The sequence below is a fragment of the Lynx canadensis genome, chromosome B1, assembly GCF_007474595.2.
Source record: "Lynx canadensis isolate LIC74 chromosome B1, mLynCan4.pri.v2, whole genome shotgun sequence".
NCBI classification, from domain to species: domain Eukaryota; kingdom Metazoa; phylum Chordata; class Mammalia; order Carnivora; family Felidae; genus Lynx; species Lynx canadensis.
In genome coordinates, this window is record NC_044306.2 from 38,348,495 (window position 1) to 38,369,190 (window position 20,696).

A 20,696-nucleotide genomic window follows, 5' to 3' on the forward strand; every position below is an offset into this window, starting at 1 on the left:
TAAATGAATATTAAAAAAAATTTTTTAGGGGCGCCTGGGTGGCCTAGTCAGTTAAGCGTCCGACTTCAGCCAGGTCACGATCTCGCGGTCCGGGAGTTCGAGCCCCGCATCGGGCTCTGGGCTGATGGCTCAGAGCCTGGAGCCTGTTTCCAATTCTGTGTCTCCCTCTCTCTCTGCCCCTCCCCCGTTCATGCTCTGTCTCTCTCTGTCCCAAAAATAAATAAATGTTGAAAAAAAAAATTAAAAAAAAAATTTTTTTTAAAGGATGAAATCTCAGTTATATTCTGAGGATTGTACAACATGGTGACCTTTAAGAATGTGTATCGTATTTTAAGTTGCTATGAGTAGAGATAATATTCTCACCATAACAGCAACATAACAATACCAACAACAAAATGGTGATTATGTGAGGCAAAGGATGTGTTATCTAATCTTATTGTTAAAATATTTCACAATATATATGTTTATGAAACCATTACATTGTATGACTTAAAATTACACAATATTATGTCAATTATGCCTCAACAAAACTGGGGAAAAAAAGATGCAAGATGGCTAATACATCTCTACTCATCATGGTTGCATTCTAGGAAGGGAGAGAGCAGGCATAGAAGAAAGGTCTTCAGGGGAGGCTGGGTGACTCTAAGCGACTGACTTCAGCTCAGGTCATGATCTCACAGGTTGTGAGTTTGAGCCCCACGTGGGGCTCTGTGCTGACAGCTTAGAGTCTAGAGCCTGTCTCAGATTCTGTGTATCCCTCTCTCTCTACCCCTCACCCCACTCTCGCTCTCTCTCTCTCAAAAACAAATAAGCTTTAAAAAAGAAAAGAAAAAAATGTCTTCTTATATAAATGGGACTAAAGAAACTTCCAAGAAGCCCCGGCCTTTTATGAGCTGACAGAGAAGAAATAAGGACCTGGTATTAGGTGGTAGTAGGGTATAACAAAGAGGAATGTGACAGAGATGAAAGAGGTAAAGACTTTTGATGTGTGAGATAAGGACAAAAAAATCATGCAAGAACTCTGGGGTTTGTAATGTATCACCACCTTGCAATGGGGCCCTGTGAGGTAGGGGAGGTGAGATGAGAATGTGAATGAAGAACATCTTGCCAGGAAAGGGGCCACATTTAGTTTTGGGCAGGGAGGAAAAAAGCAGTGGAATAAAAACAAAGGTAATTCAAACAGGATAATTAGTTCCAAAGTCATAGAGTTGGCTTGTAAACCATAAGCAGGTTGTCCTAACACAATGTTTCACTGAGAACAGAGGAACTGAAAAGATGAAATCCACTAAAAAGGAACCAGCATATAGGGTGGATGGGTGGCTTAGTCAGTTGGGCACCCAACTTCAGCTCAGGTCATAATCTCACAGTTCATGAGTTTGAGCCCTGCATTGGGCTCTGTGCTGACAGCTCAGAGCCCAGAGTCTGCTTCAGATTCTGTGTCTCCCTCTCTATCTGCCCCTTCCCCACTCATGCTATGCCTATCTCTCAAAAATGAATAAAGATTTTTTAAAATAAAATAAAATAAATAGATCCAGTGTAAGTGGCTGTCATTGCAGCATGTGGTCTTAGAAAGTGATTTCAGATACATTTCCAGCCCCTCTTCCCATGCCTTTAAGCATGACGTGAACAACCAGTGCAGCCTCCAGTCCCTGTTCTCATTCACATGCTACTACCAACAGACTGAGGGAGAAATGGGCATATGCATTTGGTAACTAGTGGATGAGAGTTAGTTTAATGGAGGCAAATGGAAAGAATCGTGGTTCTGAAAGGGACCAGTCATAAAGCAATTTTTTGCCTGACTCCAGCCCCTTAACAATAAAATGGATTTGCTTTGCAGATTGCCCTACTCTAGGGATAGCTTAACAATAAATTTTCTTAATTCCTCAGCATATTTTTACCTTTGTTGTATTAATACAAATATGGAAAACATGAAGAAGAGAGGAAGGAATTGTATACACAATTAGGTTCAACTCCATTTTGCAAATTCAAAAAAGGAACTTTATATTCAGGAATCTACAAGTCACAGACAAGCTAGTGATGGATTTAGACTTTGAAACTCTTCCTGCTGTTTCCTCCATTATATTCCAGAGCCAGAAAGGAATTGCATTTCTAAGCAAGTAAAGGGTTAAATGGATTCTGAGCTGAATCAATAGATACATTGCAATTGAACCATATGTTAGACTACATATACTTAGACATATATAAAACATTCTATCCAACAACAGAATGTACATTCTCATTTGCAAACAGATTATCCTCCAAGATAATTCATGTAATAGGACACAAGGCATATCTTAATAAATTTAAGATTGAAATCATACCAACTATCTTTCTGACTACAATGGCCTGATCTACAAATCAAAAAGAGAAAAGCTGGAAAACCAACAAGTATGTGGAAACTAAACAATACACTTCTGAAGAATCAATGGGTCAAAGAAGAAATTGAAAAGGAAATAAAAGTTATGTAAAAACAAAAATGGGAATAAAAGTAGTTCTGAGAGAAAAGTTTATAGCAACACGTCCATATATTAAGAAATCAGAAAGATCTCAAATAAACAATTTAACTTTATACCTCAAGGAACTAGAAAAGAAGAACAAATTAAGGCCAATATTTTCAAGATGAAGAAAATAATCAGAGCAGAAATAATTGAAATAGAGGCCAGAAAAAGTCAACAAAACCAAGAGTTGTTTTTTTTTTTGTTTGTTTTGAAAAAAAAAATTGACAAACCTTTAGCTTGGTTAATTAGGGGAAAACAAGACAAGACTCTAGTCAATAAAATTAGAAGTGAAAAAGGAGACATTAAAACTGATAATACTGAAATTCATGGAATCATGAGACTACTATGAACAGTTAAAGCCAAGAAATTAGATAACTTAGGAAAAAACGGATTCCTTCTTAGAAACATTTCCAAGACTGAGAAAAAATACAAAATCTGAACAGACCAGGAGAGAGGGAAGATGGCGGCATAGGAGGATGCTGGGCTCACCGTGCGTCCTGCTGATCACTTAGATTCCACCTACACCTGCCTAAATAACCCAGAAAACCGCCAGAGGATTAGCAGAATGGAGTCTCCGGAGCCAAGGGCAGACGAGAGGCCCACGGAAGAGGGTAGGAAGGACGGCGAGGTGGTGCGCGCTCCACGGACTGGCAGGAGGGAGCTGGGGTGGAGGGGCGGCTCGCGGGCCAAGCAGAGCCCCCGAGTCCGGCTGGCAAAAGTGGAGGGGCCTGACGGACTGTGCTCCGACAGCAAGCGCCACTTAGCGTCTGGGAGGTCATAAGTTAACAGCTCTGCTCGGAAAGCGGGAAGGCTGGAGGACAAAGGGAGGGAGAGCTACTGAGCCCCCGGAGGACAGAGCTCAGTTTGGTGGGGAACAAAGGCGCTCGCCAGCGCCATCTCTCCTGCCCATCCCCCAGCCAAAATCCCAAAGGGAACCAGTTCCTGCCAGGGAACTTGCTCGTTCCACGCAAACACCCAACTCTGTGCTTCTGCAGAGCCAAACCTCCGGCAGCGGATCTGACTCCCTCCCGCTGCCACAGGGCCCCTCCTGAAGTGGATCACCTAAGGAGAAGCGAGCTAAGCCTGCCCCTCCTGCCCCCGTGCACCTTGCCTACCCACTCCAGCTAATACGCCAGATCCCCAGCATCACAAGCCTGGCAGTGTGCAAGTAGCCCAGATGGGCCACACCACTCCACAGTGAATCCCGCCCCTAGGAGAGGGGAAGAGAAGGCACACACTAGTCTGACTGTGGCCCCAGCGGTGGGCTGGGGGCAGACATCAGGTCGGACTGCGGCCCCGCCCACCAACCCCAGTTATACACCACAGCACAGGGGAAGTGCCCTGCAGGTCCTCACCACTCCAGGGACTATCCAAAATGACCAAGCAGAATTCCCCTCAGAAGAATCTCCAGGAAATAACAACAGCCAATGAACTGATCAAAAAGGATTTAAATGATATAACAGAAAGTGAATTTAGAATAATAGTCATAAAATTAATCACTGGGCTTGAAAACAGTATAGAGGACAGCAGAGAATCTCTTGCTACAGAGATCAAGGGACTAAGGAACAGTCACGAGGAGCTGAAAAGCGCTTTAAACGAAATGCAAAACAAAATGGAAATGACCACGGCTTGGATTGAAGAGGCAGAGGAGAGAATAGGTGAACTAGAAGATAAACTTATGGAAAAAGAGGAAGCTGAGAGAAAGAGAGATAAAAAAAATCCAGGAGTACGAGAGGAAAATTAGAGAACTAAGTGATACACTAAAAAGAAATAATATACACATAATTGGTATCCCAGAGGAGGAAGAGAGAGGGAAAGGTGCTGAAGGGGTACGTGAAGAAATAATAGCTGAGAACTTCCCTGAACTGGGGAAGGAAAAGGCATTGAAATCCAAGAGGCACAGAGAACTCCCTTCAGACGTAACTTGAATCGATCTTCTGCACGACATATCATAGTGAAACTGGCAAAATACAAGGATAAAGAGAAAATTCTGAAAGCAGCAAGGGATAAACGTGCCCTCACATATAAAGGGAGACCTATAAGACTCATGACTGATCTCTCTTTTGAAACTTGGCAGGCCAGAAAGAATTGGCACGAGATCTTCAGTGTGCTAAACAGAAAAAATATGCAGCCTAGAATCCTTTATCCAGCAAGCCTGTCATTTAGAATAGGAGAGATATAGGTCTTACCAAACAAAAACTGAAGGAATTTGTCACCACTAAACCAGCCCTACAAGAGATCCTAAGGGGGACCCTGTGAGACAAAGTACCAGAGACATCACTACAAGCATAAAACATACAGACACCACAATGACTCTAAACCCGTATCTTTCTATAATAACACTGAATGTAAATGGATTAAATGCGCCAACCAAAAGACATAGGGTATCAGAATGGATAAAAAAACAAGACCCATCTATTTGCTGTCTACAAGAGACTCATTTTAGACCTGAGGACACCTTTAGATTGAGAGTGAGGGGATGGAGAACTATTTATCATGCTACTGGAAGCCAAAAGAAAGCTGGAGTAGCCATACTTATATCAGACAAACTAGACTTTAAATTAAAGGCTGTAACAAGAGATGAAGAAGGGCATTATATAATAATTACAGGGTCTATCCATCAGGAAGAGATAACAATTATAAATGTCTATGCAGCGAATACCGAAGCCCCCAAATATATAAAACAATTACTCATAAACAGAAGCAACCTTATTGATAAGAATGTGGTAATTGCAGGGGACTTTAACACCCCACTTACAGAAATGGATAGATCATCTAGACACATGGTCAATAAAGAAACAAGGGCCCTGAATGATACATTGGATCAGATGGACTTGACAGATATATTTAGAACTCTGCATCCCAAAGCAACAGAATATACTTTCTTCTCGAGTGCACATGGAACATTCTCCAAGATAGATCATATACTGGGTCACAAAACAGCCCTTCATAAGTTTACAAGAATTGAAATTATACCATGCATACTTTCAGACCACAATGCTATGAAGCTTGAAATCAACCACAGGAAAAAGTCTGGAAAACCTCCAAAAGCATGGAGGTTAAAGAACACTCTACTAACGAATGAGTGGGTCAACCAGGCAATTAGAGAAGAAATCAAAAAATATATGGAAACAAACGAAAATGAAAATACAACAATCCAAACGCTTTGGGACGCAGCGAAGGCAGTCCTGAGAGGAAAATACATTGCAATCCAGGCCTATCTCAAGAAACAAGAAAAATCCCAAATACAAAATCTAACAGTACACCTAAAGGAAATAGAAGCAGAACAGCAAATGCAGCCTAAACCCAGCAGAAGAAGAGAAATAATAAAGATCAGAGCAGAAATAAACAATATAGAATCTAAAAAAACTGTAGAGCAGATCAACGACACCAAGAGTTGGTTTTTTGAAAAAATAAAATTGACAAACCTCTAGCCAGGCTTCTCAAAAAGAAAAGGGAGATGACCCAAATAGATAAAATCATGAATGAAAATGGAATTATTACAACCAATCCCTCAGAGATACAAACAATTATCAGGGAATACTATGAAAATTTATATGCCAACAAATTGGACAACCTGGAAGAAATGGACAAATTCCTAAACACCCACACTCTTCCAAAACTCAATCAGGAGGAAATAGAAAGCTTGAACAGACCCATAACCAGCGAAGAAATTGAATCGGTTATCAAAAAATCTCCCAACAAATAAGAGTCCAGGACCAGATGGCTTCCCAGGGGAGTTCTACCAGACGTTTAAAGCAGAGATAATACCTATCCTTCTCAAGCTATTCCAAGAAATAGAAGGGGAAGGAAAACTTCCAGACTCATTCTATGAAGCCAGTATTACTTTGATTCCTAAACCAGACAGAGACCCAGTAAAAAAAGAGAACTACAGGCCAATATCCCTGATGAATATGGATGCAAAAATTCTCAATAAGATACTAGCAAATCGAATTCAATGGCATATAAAAAGAATTATTCACCATGACCAAGTGGGATTCATTCCTGGGATGCAGGGCTGGTTCAACATTCGCAAATCAATCAACGTGATACATCACATTAACAAAAAAAAGAGGGGCGCCTGGGTGGCGCAGTCGGTTAAGCGTCCGACTTCAGCCAGGTCACGATCTCGCGGTCCGTGAGTTCGAGCCCCGCGTCGGGCTCTGGGCTGATGGCTCAGAGCCTGGAGCCTGTTTCTGATTCTGTGTCTCCCTCTCTCTCTGCCCCTCCCCCGTTCATGCTCTGTCTCTCTCTGTCCCCAAAATAAATAAACGTTGAAAAAAAAAAAAAAAAAAAAGAAGAACCATATGATCCTGTCAATCGATGCAGAAAAGGCCTTGACAAAATCCAGCACCCTTTCTTAATAAAAACCCTTGAGAGTCAGGATAGAAGGAACATACTTAAAGATCATAAAAGCCATTTATGAAAAGCCCACAGCTAACATCATCCTCAACGGGGAAAAACTGAGAGCTTTTTCCCTGAGATCAGGAACACGACAGGGATGCCCACCCTCACCGCTGTTGTTTAACATAGTGCTGGAAGTTCTAGCATCAGCAATCAGACAACAAAAGGAAATCAAAGGCATCAAAATTGGCAAAGATGAAGTCAAGCTTTCGCTTTTTGCAGATGACATGATATTATACATGGAAAATCCGATAGAGTCCACCAAAAGTCTGCTAGAACTGATACATGAATTCAGCAAAGTTGCAGGATACAAAATTAATGTACAGAAATCAGTTGCATTCTTATACACTAACAATGAAGCAACAGAAAGACAAATAAAGAAACTGATCCCATTCACAATTGCACCAAGAAGCATAAAATACCTAGGAATAAATCTAACCAAAGATGTAAAAGATCTGTATGCTGAAAACTATAGAAAACTTACGAAGGTAATTGAAGAAGATTTAAAGAAATGGAAAGACATTCCCTGCTCATGGATTGGAAGAATAAATATTGTCAAAATGCCAATACTACCCAAAGCTATCTACACATTCAATGCAATCCCAATCAAAATTGCACCAGCATTCTTCTCGAAACTAGAACAAGCAATCCTAAAATTCATATGGAACCGCAAAAGGCCCCGAATAGCCAAAGTAATTTTGAAGAAGAAGACCAAAGCAGGAGGCATCACAATCCCAGACTTTAGCCTCTACTACAAAGCTGTCATCATCAAGACAGCATGGTATTGGCACAAAAACAGACACATAGACCAATGGAATGGAATAGAAACCCCAGAACTAGGCCCACAAACATATGGCCAACTCATCTTTGACAAAGCAAGAAAGAACATCCAATGGAAAAAAGACAGCCTCTTTAACAAATGGTGCTGGGAGAACTGGACAGCAACATGCAGAAGGTTGAAACTAGACCACTTTCTCACACCATTCACAAAAATAAACTCAAAATGGATAAAGGACCTGCTTGTGAGACAGGAAACCATCAAAACCCTAGAGGTCAAAGCAGGAAAAGACCTCTCTGACCTCAGCCGTAGCAATCTCTTACTCAACACATCCCCAAAGGCAAGGGAATTAAAAGCAAAAGTGAATTACTGGGACCTTATGAAGACAAAAAGCTTCTGCACAGCAAAGGAAACAACCAACAAAACTAAAAGGCAACCAACGGAATGGGAAAAGATATTTGCAAATGACATATCGGACAAAAGGCTAGTGTCCAAAATATATAAAGAGCTCACCAAACTCCACACCCGAAAAACAAATAACCCAGTGAAGAAATGGGCAGAAAACATGAATAGACACTTCTCTAAAGAAGACATCCGGATGGCCAACAGGCACATGAAAAGATGTTCAATGTCGCTCCTTATTAGGGAAATACAAATCAAAACCACACTCAGATATCACCTCACGCCAGTCAGAGTGGCCAAAATGAACAAATCAGGAGACTATAGATGCTGGAGAGGATGTGGAGAAACGGGAACCCTCTTGCACTGTTGGTGGGAATGCAAACTGGTGCAGCCGCTCTGGAAAGCACTGGTGGAGGTTCCTCAGAAAATTAAAAATAGACCTACCCTATGACCCAGCAATAGCACTGCTAGGAATTTACCCAAGGGATACAGGAGTACTGATGCATAGGGGCACTTGTACCCCAATGTTTATAGCAGCACTCTCAACAATAGCCAAATTATGGAAAGAGCCTAAATGTCCATCAACTGATGAATGGATAAAGAAATTGTGGTTTATATACACAATGGAGTACTACGTGGCAACGAGAAAAAATGAAATATGGCCTTTTGTAGCAACGTGGATGGAACTGGAGAGTGTGATGCTAAGTGAAATAACCCATACAAAGACAGATACCATATGGTTTCACTCTTATGTGGATCCTGAGAAACTTAACAGAAACCCATGGGGGAGGGGAAGGAAAAAAAAAAAGAGGTTAGAGTGGGAGAGAGCCAAAGCATAAGAGATTGTTAAAAACTGAGAACAAACTGAGGGTTGATGGGGGGTGGGAGGGAGGGGAGGGTGGGTGATGGGTATTGAGGAGGGCACCTTTTGGGATGAGCACTGGGTGTTGTATGGAAACCAATTTGACAATAAATTTCATATATTAAAAAAAAAATCTGAACAGACCAATAATGAGTGAAAAGATTGAGTCAGTAATCAAAAATTTCACAACACAGAAAATTCTAAGAGCACATGGCTTTAATGAAAAATTCTACCAAAGATTTGAATAAGAATTAGCAGGGGCACCTGGATGGCTCAGTTAAGCATCTGACTCTTGATTTTGGCCTGAGTCAGGATCTCATTCACACTTTGAGCCCTGCATGGGCCTCTGTGCTGTTTGGAGCCTGTTTGGGATTCTTTGTCCCCCTTTCTCTATGCCCTTCCCCCACTTGCTGTCTCTCAAAAATAAATATAATAACCTTTAACAAGAAAAAAGAACTAGCAATAATCCTCAAACTTCTCCAAATTATTGAAGTGGGGGGAAAACTTTTAAACTCATTTTATGAGGCCAGAATTATCCTGATTCCAATGTCAGATATAAGAAAACAAATACATAAATCAATAAACCTGATATAGAGATGCAGCAATTCTCAACAAAATATTAGCAAACTGAATAAAATAACGTATTAAAAGGACTATACATCATAACTAAGTAGAATTATCCCTGAAATGAGAGGATAACTCAACATATATATTCAATATGGGAATAGAGCAGGGGAGGTAAGATGACTGCATAGTAGGAGGACTCTAAGCTTGCCTCATCCCTCAAACATAGCTAGATAACTATCATATTATCCTGGATACCAAGAAATCAATCTGAAGACTGAAAGAACAAAATGCACAATAGAGGAAGAGAAGAGGCCACATTGAGGAAGGTAGGAAGTGTGGAGATGTGGTTTGGGACAGAGATGTATCATGGTTGCTGTGGAGGGAAGGGAGCCCTGGTTATGGAGAAAGGTGAGATAGAGTGGAGCATAAGGAAAACACTTTCCCAAAGCAATTAGCTGGGAAAATGAGAGGGGCTGATTTTCAGAAGTTTTTGCAACCACTTAAAGACTAGAGTTTTAGAGGTCTACAGGCTTGGCTAGAATAAAGCCCTGAGGGTACTGCCTTACTCCTGGAGAAAAGGCTGGCAAGCAGCCCCAGGGAAGACTGTGTGATCTGAGGATGGCCTAAGGTGCACAGGGAAAGACTGTTCACATCTACTGGAGTACATTGGTGAGAGATTACATGCCCAGAGATGCCTTTCAGGGGACAAAAGAGCTAGTGGGCAACGTTTTCCTCCCCAGCCCCTCAGCATAGGTGCAGAGACACCTGCTGAGGGTGGCCAAATCAGACACTGACTGTTAAGCCTGTTTTGTTCCAAATCCCATGCATGTACACTCTGGCACACCTGCTATCCTCAGTCAAATCTGCATCAGTCCCAGCATGGCAAGACCCTCCTCCAGAAAATCAGTGAATGTCCTTCCCACACGAGGTTCCTAAAGTTTGGAGTTTTAAAAGTCAGAGGGTTTGTTGGGATAGAGCCCAAAGTGCACTGCCCTGCTCCATGCAAGGAAGCAACCCAGAGACAGTGTGAAAACAGAAATCTGAAAACTTCCTGTGATGCACAAATGGAAATTATTCTAACTTTTCGGAGTGCTCTTTTGAGAGCAGCAAGCACAGAGTTCCCTCTACTGGGACATAGGAACTGGCTGGTGCCATTTCTCTGTCCCACCCTTCAGCATGAACCAACTTTAATAAACAACACAGTGCCAACACTAGGTGCCTAACCTGTTTATGCTTAGTCCCACCCACCCCTCTGCCATATGCTGGTAGCTCATTTGTTAGGCAAATGTACCTAACGACCAGTACAGCAGGCCCCTTCCCCAGAAGACCAGCAGAAACCTCTGCATGCACCATGACTACTGACCATAGAGTTCTGAAAAGCTTTGGTTCTAATGGAAGTTGAATCAGGTCTCATTTAACAAGCAGACTAGAGCAAACCAAGTTAAAACCTGCAACATTCTGGCCAAGGTCTAAACACTTCCCACTACAAGAAAGGAGAAAGTCTGCACATGACTGACCTGAGGGATACAGCCTGCAAACACAGCATCAGAGTACACACAACACACACCAGAGACTCTCCCTGAAGCTCCAAGTCCTGGTATGACCTCTTCTTCATAAAGCCATTACTCTCAGAAACAGGAAACATAACAGACTTTTCCAACACACGGATGAAGACAGAGACCTAGGCAAATGCTAAGACAGAGGATTTCATTCCAAAATAAAGAACAAGTAAATGTCACGATCAGAGATCTCATTGAAAGAGATATAAGTAATGTGACTGATGGAGAGTGAAAACAACAATCATAAGGATCCTCGCTGGGCTTGGAATAGCATGGAAGACATCAGGGAGACCCTTACTGCTGAGATAAAAAACTTTAAAAACCATCAGAACGAAAGTTTTAAAAATGCAATAACTGAGAGTAATGACTACAAGGATGGAAGGAGAAGAAAGAATAAGTGATATAGCATATAGAATAATGGAAATTAATGAAACTGAAAAAAAGAGTGAAAGAAGAATTATACTTCATGAGAAGAGACTTAAGATATTTAGTGATTCCATCAAATGTAATAACATTTGTATCATAGAAGTCTCAGAGAATGAAGAGAGAGAGAAAAGGGGACAGTTGTTTTTGAGGAATAATAGCTGAAAACTTTGCTAATCTGGGGAAGTAAACAGACTTTCATATCCAGGAGGGACAGAGAAACCCATCAAAGGGAAAATGAGAAACAGAAACAGGTCAACACCAAGACATATTGTAATTATATATGTAAAATATACTGATTTAAAAACACCCTTAAAATCAACAAGACAAAAGAAGTCCCTAACTTATAAAGGAATACCCATAAGGCTAGATGCAGATGTCTCCACAGAAACATGACAAGTCAGAAGGGAGTGGCATGATCTATTCAATGAGCTAAATAGCAGAAATCTGCAGCCAAGAATACTCTATCCAGCGGGGCTATCATTCAGAACAGAAGGAGACATAAAGAGTTTCCAAGACAAGTAAAAGGTAAAAAATTTATGATCACTAAACCATCACTGTAAGAAATATTAAAGGGGACTCACTAAGTGGGAAAGACCAAAATTGACAAAGACTAGAAAGGAACAGAGAAAACCTCCAGAAAGTATGAGAAAACAAGTAATAAAATGACACTAAATACATATGTAATAATAATTGCTCTGAATGTAAAAGGACTAAACACTCCAATCAAAAAACATAGGGTGTCATAATGGATAAAAAATAAGACCCATCAGGGAGAAGCCAAGATGGCAGAACAGCACGGAAGCTTTTTATGTGTCTCGTGTCCATGAAATACAGCCAGACCAACACTACACACCTAGAAAACAGATTGGAAGATTAACACAGCAATCTGCACAACCTGAACCACAGAATTCAGCAGGTACACAAGAAGAGCTGATCTTGGGGAGAAAGAATCCCTGAAAGGTAGGGAACCCCTTTTGCGGGTGGAGAGAGGACAGAGACTCGGGGGGGGGGAGCATTTGGGAAAAGCATCCCTCCCCAAAAGCAGCCAGAGAGAAAGTGGAAAATTGGAAACAGCCAAAGGGATTAAACTAAAAAGGGAGAAAGGAGAAAGGAGAGGGTTTAAATCCCATTAAGACTATAAACAAGGCGAGCGCAAAGGTTACAACTCTGCAGCTCGATACCTGGTGGTGTTCTGGTGGGAAGGGTGAATCCCCAGGAACAGAGTGGGGTCCAGGAGGTTCTCGGGCCACATGGGGAAAAGCAGTTCCACTGCTGGAAGGACATTTGGTAGCGACTGTTGAAGCCACCTGGTCCCAGCAGACCCCGGAAGGCGGCCACATTCACTGGTGCTGGGGCAAGGTCATTGAGAGTAAAGCCTAGTGCCAGGTGTATGCTGCGATTTTCCATGGTCCCTGACACGCTGAGACTACACTGTCTCATGATTTTTTTGGGGGGCAGGCTGGCACCTGACCGCAGGCTCGGGGCACCAGCGACAGCAGGGTCCAGCAGGCGTTCCTGGATGCAGCTGACATTCGGCCATTGTTTTGTGAGGGGTGGAATGGGTCAAAGCCACAGTCCTTTGGAAGAGGCCAGGGAAAACAGCTGCATCTGAGACAAAACTTGGGAGAGAGGTACTGCCTGGGGCCTGGTCACGGAGAGTGGAAAAGTGGGGAGTGGACGAGAGCTGAAGACAGAGGACCGGTGCATGATTGCTGATCCAGAAGAACAGACTGGGTGGCTGGGTAGTGCCATTTTTCACCACTCCCACGCCTGTGCATGCACACCAAGGAGCTCCACAACAATCCACCCCAGTAAGCTAGCAGCGCCATCTAGTGGAGAGCAGAGCTGTTACACTGAGCCCCGACCAACTGGGCCAACTTCGCTCTTCAAAAACACAAACCTCACTGCCAGCTTAATTTATGGACCATAAAGAGCTACATGGACTGACCTCTAGGGGAAAACGAAGCAATATCAGGCTTACTTCAATCTGTTAGCAGGTTCATCTATTCAATTTTTTTCTCTCTCTTTTTCCTTTTTCTCTTTTACAATTCTTTTTTCTTGAATACAGAAAGAGAAAAAACTCATTTTTATTTTCAATTTTTATTAAAAATATATGTCTTTAATTTTCATTACTACATTTTTTACTTTTGTGTAAATTTTTTCAAATTCTACTTTATTTTATCATTTACATCATTTTACATCATTTACATCATTTTATTTTAGTCTACTTCAGTGTACTCACCTTTTCAAATTTTCAAACAATTTCCTTTATTTTTCTTTCTTTTTCTTTTTTTTCTTTTTCATTTCTTTTCTTTTTCTTGAATGCAGAAAGAGAAAAACCTCATTTTACTTTCAATTTCTTTTAAAAAATATTTTTATTTGGGGCGCCTTGGTGGCTCAGTCAGTTAAGCAGCCAACTTTGTCTCAGGTCATGATTTCACGGTCCGTGAGTTTGAGCCTTGCGTCAGGCTCTGTGCTGACAGCTCAGAGCCTGGAGCCTGTTTCAGATTCTGTGTCTCCCTCTCTCTGCCCCTGCCCTGTTCATGCTCTGTCTCTCTCTGTCTCAAAAATAAATAAATGTTAAAAAAATTTAAAAAAAATAAAAAAAATAAAAATATTTTTATTTAATTTTTATTACTACATTTTTTACTTTTATGTAATTTTTTTCAAATTCTATCTTACTCCAATCATTTTATTTCCGTCTCCTATAGTGTATTCACTTTTTCAAAGTTTCAAACTATTTTTTTGTCTTTTCTTTCTTTTTTTGTTTTTCTTTTTCATTTATTTCTTTTTTCTTAAATACAGAAAATGAAAAAGTTCATATTTCTTTTTAATTTTTATTAAAAATTTTTTCTATAATTTTTTTCTACTATATTCTCTACTTTTGTGTATTTTATTCTACTATAGTGTATTCATTTAATCAAATTTCAAATGATTTCCTTTTTTTTTCTCCTCCTGCCCACTTTTTGTTTGTTTGTTTCTCTATCTGTCAAGCCACTTTCTACAGCCAGACCAAAACACACCTAGGATCTAGCATCATCTATTCAACTTTTGTGTATGTTTTTAACTTTTAATTTTCATATTTTTTTAACTTTAATTTTTTTACTTCAATTTTTCCACCTTATTAATTCCTTTTCTCCCTTCAAAATTACAAAACGAAGGATTTCACCCCAAATAAAGAGCACAAAGAAACAACAGCCAGCAATTTATCCAACACAGACAAGCAAGATGTTTGAACCAGAATTTAGAATCACAATAATAAGAATACTAGCTGGCGTTAAAAATAGATTAGAATCCCTTTCTCCAGAGACAAAAGAAATAAAAATAGCAGGAATGAAATTAAAAATGCTATAACTGACCTGCAATCATGGATGGATGCAGTGGCGGCAAGGATGGACAAGGCAGAACAGAGAATCAGCGATATAGAGGGTTTATAGAGAATGATGAAGCAGAAAAAAAAGAGGGAGATTAAGGCAAAAGAGCACGATTTAAGAATTAGAGAAATCAGTGACTCATTAAAAAGGAACAACATCAGAATCATAGGGGTCCCAGAGGAGGAAGAGAGAGAAATAGGGGTAGAAGCGTTATGTGAAGAAATCATAGCGGAAAACTTTCCTAATCTGGGGAAAGACACAGACATTAAAATCCAGGAAGCACAGAAGACTCCCATTAGATTGAACAAAAACCGACCATCAACAAGGCATATCGTAGTCAAATACACAAAATACTCAGGCAAGGAGAGAATCATGAAAGCAGCAAGGGGGAAAAAGCCCTTAACCTACAAGGGAAGACAGATCAGGTTTGCAGCAGACCTATCCACAGAAACTTGGCAGGCCAGAAAGGAGTGGAGGGATATATTCAGTGTGCTGAATCAAAAAAATATACAGCCAAGAATTCTTTATCCAGCAAGGCTGTCATTCAAAATGGAGAGATAAGGTTTCCCAGACAAACAAAAATTGAAGGAGTTTGTGACCACTAAACCAGCCCTGCAAGAAATTTTAAGGGGGACTCTCTGAGGGGGAGAAAAGATGCATATATATATATATATATATATATACCAAAAGAACAAACGATTAGAAAGGACCAGAGAACACCACCAGAAATTCCAACTCTGCAAGCAACATAATGGCAATAAATTCGTATCTTTCAGTACTCACTCTAAACATCAGTGGACTCAATGCTCCAATCAAAAGACATAGGGTAACAGAATGGATAAGAAAACAAGACCCATCTATATGCTGTTTACAAGAGACCCACTTTAGACCTAAAGACACCTACAGATTGAAAATAAAGGGATGGAGAACCATCTATCATGCTAATGGTCAACAAAAGAAAGCCAGAGAAGCCATACTCATATCAGACAATCTAGACTTTAAAATAAAGACTGTATCAAGAGATGCAGGAGGGCATTATATCATAATCAAGGTGTCTATCCACCAAGAAGACCTAACAATGGTAAACATTTATGTGCCAAATGTGGAAGAACCCAAATATATAAATCAATTAATCACAAACATCAAGGAACTCATTGATAGTAATACCATAATAGTAGAAGACTTCAACACCCCACTCACAGCAATGGACAGACATCTAATCAAAAAATCAACAAGGAAACAATGGCTTTGAATGACACATTGGACCAGATGGGCTTAACAGATATATTCAGAACATTTCATCCTAAAGCAGCAGAATATACATTCTTCTCCAGTGCACATGGAATGTTCTCAGGAATAGACCATATACTGGGACACTAATCAGCCCTAAGTACAAAAAGGTTGAGATTGTACCGTGCATATTCTCAGACCACAATGCTATGAAACTTGAAATCAACCACAAGAAAAAATTTGGAAAGGTAAGAAATACTTGGAGAATGAAGAACATCCTACTAAAGAATGAATGGGCTAACCAAGCAGTTAAAGAAGAACTTAAAAACTATATGGAAGTCAATGAAAATGATAGCACCACAACCCAAAACCTCTGGGATGCAGCAAAGGCAGTCATAAGAGGAAAGTATATAACAATCCAGATGCACAAACTAACCTTACACTTTAAGGAGCTGGAAAAAGAACAGCAAATAAAACCCAAAAACAGCAAAAGATGGGAAATAATAAAGATTAGAGCAGAAATTAATGCTATTGAAACCAAAAAAACAGCAGTAGAACAGATCAATGAAACCAAAAGCTGGTTCTTTGAAAGAATTAACAAAATTGATAAACCACTAGCCAGTTTGATCAAGAAGAAAAAGGAAAGGACCCAAATAAGTAAAATCAAGAATGATAGAGGATAAATCACAACAGAAATAAAAACAATAAGAAGAGAATATTATGAGCAATTTTATGACAATAAAATGGGTAATTTGAAAGAAATGGACAAATTCCTAGAAACATATACACTACCAAAACTGAAACAGGAAGAAATAGAAAATTTGAACAGACCCATAACCAGTAAGGAAATTGAATTAGTAATCAAAAATCTGCCAAAAAACAAGTGTCCAGGGCCAGATGGCTTTCCAGGGGAATTCTACGAAACATTTAAGGAAGAGTTAACATCTATTTTCTTGAAACTGTTCCAAAAAATACAAATGGAAAGAAAACTTCCAAACTCTTTCTATGAGGCCAGCATTACCTTGATTCCCAAACCAGACAGAGACCCCACTAAAAAGGAGAACTATAGACCAATTTCCCTGATGAACATGCATGCAAAAATCCTCAAAAAGATAGCCAACCGGATCCAACAATACGTTAAAAAAATTATTGACCATGACCAAGGGGGATTTATACCTGGGATGCAGGGCTGGTTCAATATCCGTAAAACAACGTGATTCATCACATCAATAAAAGAAAGGACAAGAACCATATGATCCTCTCAGTGGATGCAAAGAAAGCATTTGACAAAATACAGCATCCTTCCTTGGTAAAAACTTTCAAGAAAGTAGGGATAGAAGGATCATACCTCGAGATGATAAAAGCCATATACGAGTGACCCAATGCTAATATCCTCAATGGGGAAAAACTGAGCGCTTTCCCCCTAAGGTCAGGAACAAGACAGGGATGTCCACTCTCACCACTCTTATTCAACATAGTACTGGAAGTCTTAGCTTCTGCAATCAGACAACACAAAGAAATAAAAGGCATGCAAATCAGCCAGGAGGAGGTCAAACTTTCACTCTTCACAGGTGACATGATATACTCTATATGGAAAACCCAAAAGAATCCACCAAAAAACTGCTAGAACTGATTCATGAATTCAACAAAGTTGCAGGATATAAAATCAATGCACAGAAATCGGTTGCATTCCTATACACCAACAGTGAAGTGACAGAAAGAGAAATCAAGGAATCGATCCCATTTACAGTTGCACAAAAAAACCATAAAATACCTAGGAATAAATCTAAGCAAAGAGGTGAAAAATCTATACACTGAAAACTATAGAAAACTTGTGAAAGAAATTGAAGAAGACACAAAGAAATAGAAAAAGATTCCATGCTCCTGGATAGGAAGAACAAATATTGTTAAAATGTCGATACTACCCAAAGCAATCTACATATTCAATGCAATCCCTATCAAAGTAACACCAGCATTCTTCACAGAGATAGAACAAATAATCCTAAAATTTGTATGGAACCAGAAAAGACCCCGAATAGCCAAAGCAATTTTGAAAAAGAAAACCAAAGCAGGAGGCATCACAATCCCAGACTTCAAGCTATACTACAAAGCTGTAATCATCAAGACAGTATGGTACTGGCACAGGAACAGACAGATCAATGGAATAGAAGAGAGGACCCAGAAATGGACCCACAAATGTATGGCCAACTAATCTTTGACAAAGCAGGAAAGAATATCCAATGGAATAAAGACAGTCTCTTCAGCAAGTGGTGCTGGGAAAACTGGACAGCAACATGCATAAGAATTAACTGGGAACACTTTCTTACACCATACACAAAAATAAACTCAAAATGGATGAAAGACCTCAATTTAAGACAGGAAGCCATCACAATCCTCGAGGAGAAATCAGGCAAAAACCTCTTTGATCTTGGCTGCAGCAACTTCTTACTCAACACGTCTTCGGAGGCTAGGGAAACAAAAGAAAAATGAACTACTGGGACCTCATCAAAATAAAAAGCTTCTGCACAGCGAAGGAAACAATCAGCAAAACTAAAAGGCAACTGACAGAATGGGAGAAGATATTTGCAAATGACCTATCAGATAAAGTGTTAGTATCCAAAATCTACAAAGAACTTATCAAACTCAACACCCAAAAAACAAAGAATCCAGTGAAGAAATGGGCAAAAGACATGAATAGACACTTCTCCAAAGAAGACATCCAGATGGCAAACCGACACATGAAAAAATGCTCAACATCACTCATCAGGGAAATACAAATCAAAACCACAATGAGATACCACCTTACACTTGTCAGAATGGCTAACATTAACAACTCAGGCAACAACAGATGTTGGTGAGGATGTGGAGAAAGAGGATCTCCTTTGCATTGTTGGTGGGAATACAATCTGGTGCAGCCATTCTGGAAAACAGTATGGAGGTTCCTCAAAAAATTAAAAATAGAACTATCCTATGACCCAGCAATTGCACTACTAGGTATTTATCCAAGGGATACAGTTGTGCTGTTTTGAAGGGACACATACAGGGGCGCCTGGGTGGCTCAGTCGGTTAAGCGGCCGACTTCGGCTCGGGTCATGATCTCGTGGTCCATGAGTTCGAGCCCCGCGTCAGGCTCTGTGCTGACAGCTCAGAGCCTGGAGCCTGTTTCAGATTCTGTGTCTCCCTCTCTCTGACCCTCCCCTGTTCATGCTCTGTCTCTCCCTGTCTCAAAAATGAATAAAACGTTAAAAAAAAAAGAAGGGACACATACACCACCCATGTTTATAGCAGCACTATCAACAGTAGCCAAAGTATGGAAAGAGCCCAAATGTTCATCGATGGATGAATGAATAAAGAAGATGTGGTAGATATGTATACAATGGAGTATTACTTGGCAGTCAAAAAGAATGAAATCTTGCCATTTACAACTACATGGATGGCACTGGAGGGTATTATGCTAAGCGAAATTAGTCAGAGAAAGACAAATATCATATGACTTCACTCATAAGAGGACTTTAAGAGACAAAACAGATGAACACAAGGGAGGTGAAGCAAAAGTAATATAAAAACAGTGAGGGGACAAAACATAAGACACTCTTAAATATGGAGAACAAACAGAGGGTTACTGGAGGGACTGTGGGATGGGGGTGGGCTAAATGGATAAGTGGCATTAAGGAATCTACTCCTGAAATCATTGTTGCAGTATATGCTAATTTCGATGTGAAAACTATAGAAAACATATGAAGGAAATAGGAGAAGACAAAAAGACATGGAAAAACATTCCATGCTCATGGATTGGAAGAATATTTCTAAAATGTCAATACTACCCAAAGCAATCTACACATTCAATGCAATCCCAATCAAAATTGCACCAGCATTCTTCTCAAAGCTAGAACAAACAATCCTAAAATTTATATGGAACCACAAAAGACCCCGAATAGCCAAAATAATCTTGAAGAAGAACACCAAAGCAGGAGGCATCACAATCCTAGACTATAGCCTCCACTACAAAGCTGTAATCATCAAAACAGTATGGTATTGGAACAAAAACAGACACATATACTAATGGAATGGAATGGAGAACCCAGGATTTGACCCAAAAATGTATGGCCAACTAATCTTTGGCAGAACAGGAAAGAGTATCCAATGGAAGAAAAAGACAGTCTCTTTAGCAAATGGTGCTGGGAAAACTGGACAGCAACATACAGAAGAATAAAACTAGACCACTTTCTTACACCATACACAAAAATAAACTCAAAATAGATGAATGACCTAAATGTGAGACAGGAATCCCTAGAGGAGAAAACAGGCAACAACCTGTTTGACCTCAGCCACAGCAATTTCTTGTTCAACACATCTCTAAATGCAAGGGAATTAAAAGCAAAAATGAACTATTGGGACCTCAACAATATAAAAAACCTGCACTGCAAAGGAAACAATCAACAAAACTAAAAGGCAACTGACAGAATGGGAAAAGACTTTTTCCAATGACGTATTGGATAAAGGGTTAGTATCCAAGATCTGTAAAGAACTTACCACGCTCCACACCTGAAAAACAAATAACCCAGTGAAGAAATGGACAGAAGACATGAATAAACA